Source organism: Salvelinus sp. IW2-2015, unplaced genomic scaffold (genome assembly GCF_002910315.2).
Source record: "Salvelinus sp. IW2-2015 unplaced genomic scaffold, ASM291031v2 Un_scaffold5691, whole genome shotgun sequence".
NCBI lineage: Eukaryota > Metazoa > Chordata > Actinopteri > Salmoniformes > Salmonidae > Salvelinus > Salvelinus sp. IW2-2015.
In genome coordinates, this window is record NW_019946956.1 from 13,907 (window position 1) to 26,219 (window position 12,313).

Genomic DNA, 12,313 nt, shown 5'->3' on the forward strand with positions numbered 1-12,313 from the left:
TGCTGCTACCAGAGTAGATCAAACATTCGTAGAAACGCCTACGACGTGATAAACATTGTCCACCAGAGTGATAACACTGTCTACCAGAGAATCCTATGACACTAAATACAGCTAGCAGTTACCTCCACCAGATTGAAACACGTAAAGTTATAATACTTCAAGGAATAAACTACTGTCTATCAGAGTGATATCACTGTCCACCAGAGTGGTAAAACACTGTCGTACCAGAGTGATAATGCACTGATCCACCAGGAGTGGTAAACACTGTCTACCAGATGTGAATAAACCATGCACTACAGTAGTAATATCACTGTCTACAGAGTGTAATCATCGTTCCGACCAGCAGTGCCTGCCTATCAGACTGATAATCACTGTCTACCAGAGTGATAAACATGTCTACCAGAGTAATTTAATCACTGTCATATCCAGAGTGTAGTAATCACTGACCGACACAGAAGTCGATAGCCTTATTCACAGTGATTCACTCCACCAGAGTGAGTGCCTTATCAGAGTGATAATCACTGTTCTACCAGAGTTGCCTACCAGAGGATAAGACACTAGTCTTATCAGAAGCTGAACATTACTTCCACCAGAGTGGTAACACCCTGTCTGACCAGAGTGATAATCACTGTGTCACGACCAGAGTGTGTATAACACATGTCTAACCAGAGTGAATAGTAGATTCCACAGGGTGCCAACACTGCACAGATGAGTGATAATCATGATCTCACAGAGTTAAACACTGTCTACCAGAGTGATAATCACCTTGTCCACCAGATGGTAAACACTGTTACCAGAGTGATAAAACACTGTCTACAAGCTGATAGATCACTCAGGCATCTATAGGAGTTGATAACAGCTGCACCAGAGTTGATAACTCATGTGATAATCCACTGTAACTCAGAGTGAGGATGCCTATACCAGAGTGTAATCACCTGGTCTACAAAGGAAAATCACTGTTACCAGAGTTGAAACACTGTCTACCAGAGTGAATAATCACGGGGCTACCAAGAGTGATAATCACTGTCTACCAGACGGGATAATCACTAGTCTCGACCAGAGTATACGACTGCCTACCAGAGTGATAATCACTGTCGACCAGAGTGATCCTATCAGGATGATGAATCACTGATCTACCAGAGTGATGCCCTACCGAGTTGGGTAAATCACTGTCTACCAGATGGGATAAACACTGTCTACCAGAGTATACTGTCTGAATAATCACAGTCTACCAGAGTGATAACCTGTCTACCCAGAGTGATAAACACTGTCTACCAGAGTAATAACACTGTCTACCAAGGAAAACATTGTTCCACCAGAGTGGTAAACAATGTCTACCAGAGTGATTAATCAGTTAAGAGTATAAACACTGCTACCAGCGTGATAAACCACTGTCACCAGAGTGTAAACACTGTCTACCAGAGTGATAATCACTGTCTACCGAGAGTGATAAACACTGTCTATACGAAGTATAATCACTGTCACCAGAGTGAGTAAACACTGTCATACCAGAGTGATAATCACTGTCACCAGAGTTTAAACACTGTCTACCAGAGTGATAATCACGTCTACGAGAGTAATAATCACTGTCTACCAGAGTATAATCACTGCCGACCAGAGTGTGCCTATCAGAGTTGATAATCACGACTGTCTACCAGAGTATGCTACCAGATTGATTATCACTGTTCTACCAGATTGATTAAACACTGTCTACCAGAGTAATAATCACTGTCCACAGAGTGAATATAACACTGTCTACCAGAGTATAAACACTTGACCAGATCTACCAGAGTGTAAAACTGTCACCAGAGTGATATCACTGTCGACCAGAGGCATAGGGTTACTGGGTGTGTAAGTCAGTGGGTGGTCGGTCCGTTTTAAGGAGGACAATATTTTTTTCATGAGATATGGCCTTATTTTTTCATATCATATTGGTGACTCTCATTCATACTCCATTCACCCAGTTCAATGTAACAGCGATAGGTTTAGGCTGCTACATGATACTTACTAATATTTCCCTACTACATCATGAGGTTGATACAACCTAGCCTATGAATAAAGTTTTACAACGTCAAGAGACAAATTGAGGCGACAAACAGTGACATTTCAATACCGCTTGCCATCTCTTGCACATCTGCCTGCATCTAGCTGATATAGGTGTATCATTAGTCCACACAGGTGCAAATGAGAGTTTCTATTGGACAAATCAGCTATGTTATCCCCTTATTTGTTCCGTTTGTTTCCTGGTTTTAAGAAAAACAGTGCGCATACATATTTCTCTACAGTCGTCAGTGTGTTTCCACTCCCTCTGTAGGCACGTTCAGTGGGCTGCGTATTGGAGAAGTACAGTCTGTAGGAGAGCTGTCCAGACCAGAGTTTATCATACACCCTCACCGCTACTTCAACCATAGAGCCAATACCAGCCCAATAATGACACCTCTACCTGCCAACACTGAGGGTACGCCCCTTATTGGTGTGAAAAGAAAGAAACAAAAATATCAATGCAAAGATAATATATAGTTTAGAGATAATATATAGTTTAGAGATAATACAGGTCTGTTGTTTTGTGGCAGACTACCTTCAGGATGTTATTCACTCTCTGTGCCCTCCTGCAGTGGTGAAGGCTGCCTTTGACGAGCGGAGTCTGTTCCCTAAAGAGCTTCTGGATGAAGAGGACAGGCCTAGCCATGGAGCCAGGAAACAGGGGAACAGGGAGAACCGGATCAACGACAGGGGGCGTGGAAGGAAGGACAGGTGAGGGAGACTGACAGTTGTGTCAGAGAACAGACGTGTGTGACCTAGCAGGACAGATTTGAACTGATCGGTCGTTGTGTTTTTCTCCTTCGTAGACAAAGAAAGGGTGGTTCCTCTGGAACCTTCAAGTGAAGACGTCATTTATATTGTTATCTACTTTATTACGTTTTAATATGACTTTTTAAATGTGTGTAAAATTAAATCTGATCAATCAAGACAAGAGTGTGTTTATGTCTCTCTGCTTCCTCTCATGAAAAAGTACTACTAAATTACTACTACACAATATCTACACAAAACCTACTGGTTTTAATACTTGATTGCTATTGAGATGTGTAGTAAACCAGTATTGATTGATGTAGTAATTAGTGATAAATTGGGACGTTTCACGACTTGTGAGCACTTCATATTTCCTACTCAATTCTGGCATGTATTGATGGAGCTAACCACTAGGCTGATGGAACATGGCATGTATTGATGGAACTAACCACTAGGCTGATGGAACATGGCATGTATTGATGGAGCTAACCACTAGGCTGATGGAACATGCCAGAATTGAGTAGGAAATATGAAGTGCTCACAAGTCGAATTACAACAAAATGCCTATACATTTCTGCTGTATGCCGACTGCCATTTACCTGTGTAGTGTTGTGTCAGTACTGAGTTGCTCCTGATCCTTTCTCATTTCCTACATTAAACGTTTTGAATGACTATTGAAAATGGACACATTTATTACTGGTTGCCTATTCAGAATCACTATTTATTTTTATTTGACTAGGAAAGTCAGTTAAGAACAAATTCTTATTTATAATGACGGCCTCGGAACACTGGGTTAACTGCCTTGTTCAGGGGCAGAAGGACAGATGTTACACCTTGTCAGCTCGGGGATTCGATCCAGCAACCTTTCGGTTACCAGTCCAACGCTCTAACCACTAGGCTACCTGCCTTAATTCACTAACGTGTCACTAGTAGGCTAATGCACATGTTCTGTCCTCAAGTTTCTAACTGTAGTTATATAATCAAACAAGAAATAATACTCTTACAGACAAAATTAAATGGGTCTATTTATATAATGAATATGAGTTTTCGGGGTGGGCTAAAATAATTAAATATTAAAGCTTTAAACCTCTCACTAAAAGCTTCACTCATACATAAATTATCCTTAAACCCAAAATGGTTATCCAGTAGAAAGGCTCATCCGTTTTGCCTTTATACGGATTACAACTTCTCATTTCCGACTAATTGAAAAKGACATGTTGTTTAAAGTATCGTCCTTTCTTCAACAAGCCATACAAAGCTGCTGACATTTTCAGTTTTATCCTCCAGAAAAGACAGAACAAATATTACAACAAATATTATGGTTAAACTCAAATATACTGGTTAATAAAAAAAAAGCATTCTTTATGGTTAAAATAAATAAATAATTGGTATTATATTTATTAATGATATTATGAATAGAAACGGAGGAATTATGTCACATGCAGTTATCGAAAATATATGGTAATATCTTCTCAAACCAAATTTACAACCAACTGATTGCAGCATTACCACAAAAATAGAGGAGGCAAGTGGAAAAGGGAGAAGTTAGGGAACTTGTTTGCCYGCCATATATTAAAGATACAARTTGGCTGAAAGGAACTGGCATAAATAGAGAAATATAGCAGTTTCATTTGAGGACAAAAATCTTGCCAGCTGTGCCATACAGGTTCCAAAATAAATGGGAAGAGATTTTCAGTGAAGCGATTCCATGAAACATGGTTTATGAACTGACACAAAAACAACACGATTCAACACTTAAGAGTTTTTCACTTGAAATTATTATACAAAATTATTTTTCACTTGAAATTATTATACAAAATTATTTTTCACTTTAAATTATTATACAAAATTATTTTTCAATTGAAATTATTATACAAAATTATTGCCACCACAGAATGCTCTATATATGGGGCATACAACAATCTCAGCTCTGTAGATTTGCTGCGAAGAGACAGAATCACTAGATCATTTGTTCTGGTATTGCCTCTATGTAGCTGGTTTCTGGTCACAGGTTCAGGAATGGTAAAAAAAATCACAACATTCACTTAAAATGAACCTATACAAATGCAGTGTTCGGGTGATTTGGAAAGCCACAGTCAGTCCAATAAATAATATATAATACTCGTAGGAAAGGTTTTCATCTTTAGCTCACAATCTGTGGATACTATGGATTAGAAAGGTTCAAATGTACGTAAAACATCACAGAACAATTGAAAAAATATATGTCACATGGAAACCAAACGAGGGTGGTCTATGGTGAATAGGTGGGATGGGCTGAAGAGTTGGGATTAAGAGTTTATATTGGTAATCTATTATTGTTATGTGACTGCTTTATATAAAAGTACCATGTATGTAAAATGTGTATGTAAAATGTATGTACAGTACGAGTCAAAGTTTGGACCCACCTACTCATTCAAGGGTTTTTCTTATTTTACTATTTCTACATTGTAGAATAATAGTGAAGAACATCAAAACTATGAAATAACACATATGGAATCATGTAGTAACCAAAAAGTATTAACAAATTAAAATATATTTTAGATTTTAGATTCTTCAAAGTAGCCACCCTTTCCTTGATGACAGCTTTGCATTCTCTCAACCAGCTTAATGAGAAATGTTTTCCAACAGTTTGAAGGAGTTCCCACATATGTTGACACTTGTTGGCTGCTTTTCCTTGACTCTGTGGTCCAACTCATCCCAAACCATCTCAATTGGTTGAGGTCAGGTGATTGTGGAGGCCCAGGTCATCTGATGCAGTACACCATCACTCTCCTTGGTCAAATAACCCTTACCCAGCCTGGAGTGTGTTTTGGATCATTGTCCTGTTGAAACAAATGATTGTCCACTAAGCGCAAACCAGATGGATGCATATCACTGCAGAATGCTGTGGTAGCCATGCGGTTAAGTGTGCATTGAATTCTAAATAAATAACTGACAGTATCACCAGAAAAGCAACCCCACACCATCACACCTCCTCCTCCATGCTTCAGTGGGAACCACACATGCGAAGATCATCCGTTCACCTACTCTGCGTCTCACAACGACAAGGCAGCTGGAACCAAAAATCTCAAATTTGGACTCATCAGACAAAGAACAGATTTCCACCAGTCTAATGTCCATTCTCGTGTTTCTTGGCTCAAGCAGTCTCCTTCTTATTGTGTCCTTTAGTAGTGGTTTCTTTGCATCAATTTGACCATGAAGGCCTGATTCACACAGTCTCCTCTGAACAGTTGATGTTGAGATGTGTCTTTTACTTGAACTCTGTGGAAGAAGCATTTATTTGGGCTGCAATCTGAAGGGCAGTTAACTCTAATGAACTTATCCTCTGCAGCAGAGGAAACTCTGGGTCTTCCTTTCCTGTGGCGGTCTCATGAGAGACATTTCATCAAGGTTTTTGCAACTGCACTTGAAGAAACTTTCAAAGTTCTTGAAATTTCTGCATGACTGACCTTCATGTCTTAAAGTAATGATGGACTGTCATTTCCCTTTGCTATTTGAGCTTTCTTGCCATAATATGGATTAGGGCTATCTTCTGTATACCACCCCTACCTTGTCACAACACAACTGATTGGCTCAAACGCATTAGAAAGAAAGAAATTCCACAAATTAACTTTTAAAAAGGCACCACCTGTTAAGTTGAGAGAATGCCAAGAGTTTGCAAATCTATCATCAAGGCAAAGGTGGCTACATTGAAGAATCTCAAATAGAAAATATATTTTGAATTGTTTAACACATTTTGTTACTACATGATTCCTATGTGTTTCCTAGTTTTGATGTCTTCACTATTATTCTACAATGTAGAAATAGTACAAATATAGAAAAAACCTGAAATGAGTGGGTGTGTCAAACTTTTGACTGGTATGTATATGTAGCAGAAATGTAAAAAAAAAATATAATATATTTGTAAAAATAATAATTAAAAACAGAGGTCACATAAAACAACACAGAAAACATTTGATTAACAGTGTTAATCTTACCAACAATGGTCTCCAGTCAAGGGTTCCTGGCAACCGTAAGTAGAATGAGTAGATACCAACATGAACATACAGTGCTTCTTAGGGCATTCAGACCCTGGACTTTTCCACATTTTGTTACTACAGCTTATTCTAAAATGGATTAATAAAAAAAATCCTTAGTGGTTACATCCTGTAGAGTGGGCCTGTGTTCCACCTTAACCTGTCCCCTAACCTGACAGAATCCTTAGTGGTTGCACCTGTAGAGGTGGCCTGTGTTCCACCTTAACCTGTCCCCTAACCTGACAGAATCCTTAGTGGTTACATCCTGATGAGTGGCCTGTGTTCCACCTTAACTGTCCCTAACCTGACAATCCAATTAGTGGTTACATCCTGTAGAGTGGGCCTGTGTTCCACCTTAACCTGTCCCCTAACTTGACAGAATCCTTAGTGGTTACATCCTGTAGAGTGGGCCTGTGTTCCACCTTAACCTGTCCCCTAACCTGACAGAATCCTTAGTGGTTACATCCTTTAGAGTGGGCCTGTGTTCCACCTTAACCTGTCCCCTAACCTGACAGAATTATTGTTTGTTGCAGCCTGTAGAGTGGGCCTGTGTTCCACCTTAACCTGTCCCCTAACCTGACAGAATCAGATTAGGGGACAGGTTTAAGTGTGTGTGTTCCGTCTCTTTTCTGGTTGTGTTCCAGCACTGAGGCAGAGTCAGGTAGCCTGGGGACATATGCTTTACTGACAGATAAATGACTATGGCTCTTTCTACTGGGAATTAAAACTCTTTCTATTGATTCTCTCTCAGTGGGAAATACTCTCAAAGTAATGGCATTGCAGTGTTGACTGGGTACAGGTTTTCTTTATGCTTATGTACGTAGCTTATTCTGAGGCCTATTGCCTTTGTTCTTTGCATTGATGTAGGCATTCTATGGTCACTGCTAATCCTAACCTTACTGGCACAGGGCAGGAGGTAATGTGCTTGGCCTGCAGCATGAAGGTCAATGGTTCAAGCCTTGTTCTCACTGTCTCCCCTCCAGCGCTACATTAACAGGAAGTAAGGTGAAGGGTTCACTCTCAAGGTCAAAGGTTGTGTAGGTTGAGTCACTGCCTTTTATAATACATGCCTCTGGGTTGTCTCTGAGGCAAGACCTGCTAGAGAGAGACTGTGTGCTGATCTATATTACTCATTGTGTAGTTTAATTCCTGACAAAGTTCTCCTTCAGCCCATTCACTTTGCACATGTTTAACAGACAACCGTAACTTTCTCAACGCCCAGCAGAGGAGAAAAGCGCTCTTTCACTGACTTACTGTAGTGTGTGTGTGTGTGTGTGTGTGTGTGCTGTGCGTGTTGTGCTGGCGCACCACAGTGGGTGATAGAAACACCATCTCCATCAGGGCAGTGTTCTGATGATGAATGAAGAATAGGTCTGTTCCACCGCTCTATCAACACTGCTGCCAGACTCATGTGTGGGGGGGAACACACACACAGACACACACAGGTTTGTATTGCTATCCTGTGGACCAAATTCCATCCAAAATTATATTTCCTAACTATACCTAAATCTAACCTTAACCTTAATCCTAACCCTAACATACTTCTAACCTAAAGTTTATTTTTATTTATTATTTCACCTTTATTAACCAGTAGGCAAGTTGAGAACAATTCTCATTTACAATTGCGACCTGGCCAAGATTAAAGCAAAGCAGTTCCACACATACAACAACACAGAGTTACACATGGAGTAAACAACATACAGTCAATAATACAGTAAAAAATTAGTAATATACAATGTAGCAAATGATGTAATTAAGGAGGTAAAGGCAAAAAAGCCATGGTGCGAAAGAAATATACAATATACAAGTAAAACACTGAATGTAGATTTGCAGTGGAAAATGGCAAATAGAGATAAAATAATGGTGGCAAAGAGCATAAATAAATACATGTAGGAAAAGTAGTTTTGGGCTAAATTATAGATGGCTATTACAGTGCAGTATCTGTGCTGCTCTGGCAGCTGGCTTAAAGCTAGGAATAGGAGGAGATATAGTTTCCAGTTTCAGAGATTTTTGTAGCTCGTTCCAGTCTTGCAGCAGAAACTGAAGGAGAGGCGCCAAAGGAATGATGTTTGGGTGACCAGAGATATACTGCTGGAGAGCGTTACAGTGGTCTGCTATGGACCAGCGTGCTAGATAACGGGACTACCTAGCAGGGTCTTGTAGATACCTGGAGCCAGTGGTTTGGCGACAGTATCCTAACCTGACCTTAATTTTAATTTTAATTTATCCTAACCCTAATTTAACCAAACCTAATGTACCCTGATCTTAATTCTAATCCAACCCTGACCTTAATTCTAATTCTAACCTTTAATTCTAAACCTAAATCCTAATTCGAATCCCTAACCTGAATTGTTAACCCTAAACCTAACCCCTAAACCTAAAATAGCGTTTTTCCTTGTGGGGACAGGCACATTTTCCTTGTTTTACTATCCTTGTGAGGACTTCTGGTACCCACAAGGATAGTTCAACAAACAAACACAAACACGCACGCACGCACGCAMGCATGCAAGGTGGTCTAAAGTAGCGGGAAGAAAWGCAATTACAGAGTCAATCGGGAGGGTTTGATTATAATTTGAGCTCGTGCTGGTGTTGCTTTGGAGAGCACCTGTTACCACCAAACGAGAGGAGAATTTTGGTTATCAAGGACGCAATTCTTTTCACCCTTTTTAATTTCCTTAACACAAACTCAAACCACATATGATCTTTAGTGACTATGGTTATTGAAGTGCTGAACACAAGTGAGGGGAAGATGGCCGCCCAGTGTTTCGATGTGTCAGAGGAGAGAGAGAATGTCATCCTTCAGCTGAAGACAGCGCTGACTGTGATTACGCTGTCATACTGGAGGAGAGGCTGATTGATCTCACCTTCCTCTCCTCACCCTCTGGGGTTTTCTCTCTATCCCTTCATCCTCCCTTCTCCCTCCCTTCTAACTCCCTTCTCCCTCCCTTCTCCCTCCCTTCTAACTCCCTTCTCCCTCCCTTCTCTCTGCCTCTTGTTTTTCTCTCTCAACTCCCCCCTTCTCTCTCTCTATTTCCCCCTTTCTCTTTTACTCTTTTTCTCCCTCTCTCTTCATCCCTCCATCTATGTCCCTTTCTCTATCTCCCTCTTCATCCCTCCAYCTCTCTCTCTAACCCTAACCCTCCATTTCTTTCTCTCTCCCTCTTCTTCCCTCCATCTCTTTCACTCCCGTTCTCTCTCKCTCCCGTCCCTYTCTCAATCTGAAAGAGCCYGTGTCCTGCCTCTGTATTAGGCAGGTAGAGGAGTCCTGGTGGTAGTAATGTATAACCACTCCACACAGAGTGGATAGAAACTCTCTGGTGGTAGTAATGTATAACCACTCCACACAGAGTGGATAGAAATTAGAACTCTGGAGTAATGTTAAACATCACACAGAGGGAATAGAAAACTTCTCTGGTAGTAATGTATAACCCCCTCAACAGAGTGGATAGAAACTCTCTGGGTAGTAATGTATATACCCATCCACACAGAGTGGATAGAAAACTCTCTGGTGCAGTAACTGTATAACCACTACACAGAGTAGGATAGAAACTCTCTGGTGTAATGCTATAACCCCTCCACAAGAGTGGATAGAAACTCTGTGGTAGTAATGTAATACACTTCCAACAAGAGTGGATAGAAAAACTCTCTGGTTGGTAGTATGATAAACCCCTCTTCACAGAGTGGATAGAACTTCTCTGGGTGGTAGGTAATGTATAACGCATCCACACAGAGTTGGACTAGAACTCCTGCTTGGTAGTCAATGTATAACCCCCTCCACAAGAGTGGATAAAACCTCTCTGGTGGTAGTAATGTATAAACCTCCACACAGAGTGGATAGAAAGTATCTGGTGGTAGTATGTATAACCACTCACACAGAGTGGATAGAATCTCTGGTGGTAGTAATGTATAAACCCAGTCCCCAGAGTGGATAGAAACTCTCTGGTGGTAAGATGTTAAACCTCCACACAGAGTGGATAGAAACTTGGTGGTAGTAATGTATAACCACTCCACACAGAGTGGATAGAAACTCTCTGGTGTAATATGTATAAACCACACAGAGTGGATAGAAACTCTCTGTGTAGTATTTGTAACCACTCCACAACAGAGTGGTAAATCTCTGGTTAGTAATGTATAACCACTCAACAGAGTGGATAGAAAACTTCTCTGGTAGTAATGTAATAAACACTCCACACAGATGAACAAATCCTCTGGTGAGTAGTATGTATAACCACTCACACAGAGTGGATAGGAAACTCTCTGGTGTGTAATGTATAACCACCCACACAGAGTGGATGAACTCTCTGTTAGTAATGTAATAAACGCTCCACAAGAGTGGATAGAAACTTCTGTTAGTAATGTATAACCACTCCACACACGAGTGGATAGAAATCCTGGTAGTAATGTATAACTCAAACGAGTGGATAGAAACTCTCTGGTGGTAGTAATGTATACCATCCACACAGAGTGGATAGAACTCTTGGTGGTAGTAATGTATAACACTCCACACAGAGTGGATAGAAACTCTCTGGTAGTAATGTATAACCACTCCACACAGAGTGGATAGAATCTCTGGTGGTAGTAATGTATAACCATGTCACACAGAGTGGAATAGAAAATCTCTGGTGGTAATGTAATGTTAACCATCCCACACAGAGGATAGAAACTCTCTGGTAGTAATGTATACCACTCCACACAGAGTGGATAGAAAACTCTCTGGTGGTAGTAATGTATAACCACTCCACACAGAGTGGATAGAAACTCTCTTGGTGTAGTAATAGTATACCTCCACACAGAGTGGATAGAAATCTCTGGTAGTATGTATACCACTAACAAGAGGATAAACTCTCTGGTATATGTATAACCCCATCACAGGAAGTGGATGAGAAACTCTCTGGTGGTAGTATGTATACCACTCCACACAGAGTGGATAGAAATCTCTGGTAGTAATGTATAACCACATCCAAGATGGATAGAAATCTCTGGTGTAGTAATTGTATAACCATCACAACAGAGGTGGATAGAAATTCTGGTGGTAGTAATGTATAACCACTCCACAGAGTGGATAGAAACTCTCTGGGTAGTAGTATACCACTCATAACCACGAGTGAATAGAAACTCCTGGTGTAGTATGTATAAACTCCACCAGAGTGGATAGAACTCTCTGTTAGTAATGTATAACCACTCCACACAGAGTGGATAGAAACTCCCTTGGAGTAATGTATAACCCTTCACACAGAGTGATAGAAACTCTCTGTTGTAATGTAATCCACTCTACACAGATGGATAGAAACTTCTGGGAGTAATGTATAACCACTCCACCAGAGTGGTAGAAACTCTCTGAGTAATGTATAACCTTCACACAGAGTGGATAGAAACTCTCTCTGGGAGTAATGTATAACCACTCACACGAGTGGATAGAAACTCTCTGGTGTAGTATGTATAACCACTCCACACAGAGTGGATAGAAACATCTCTGGGAGAATGTTAACACTCACAAGAGTGGGATA

At 40.5% G+C, this 12,313-nt stretch overlaps 1 long non-coding RNA gene across 1 annotated transcript; it reads left to right on the forward strand.

Moving 5' to 3' along the window:
- The first annotated feature begins 2,269 nt into the window (after nucleotides 1–2,269).
- LOC112078444 (uncharacterized) lies at nucleotides 2,270–3,449 on the forward strand. The gene is made up of 3 exons (XR_002895680.2): nucleotides 2,270–2,458; nucleotides 2,616–2,754; nucleotides 2,850–3,449. It is a non-coding gene; the product is annotated as an uncharacterized lncRNA (long non-coding RNA).
- Nucleotides 3,450–12,313: the final 8,864 nt, after the last annotated feature.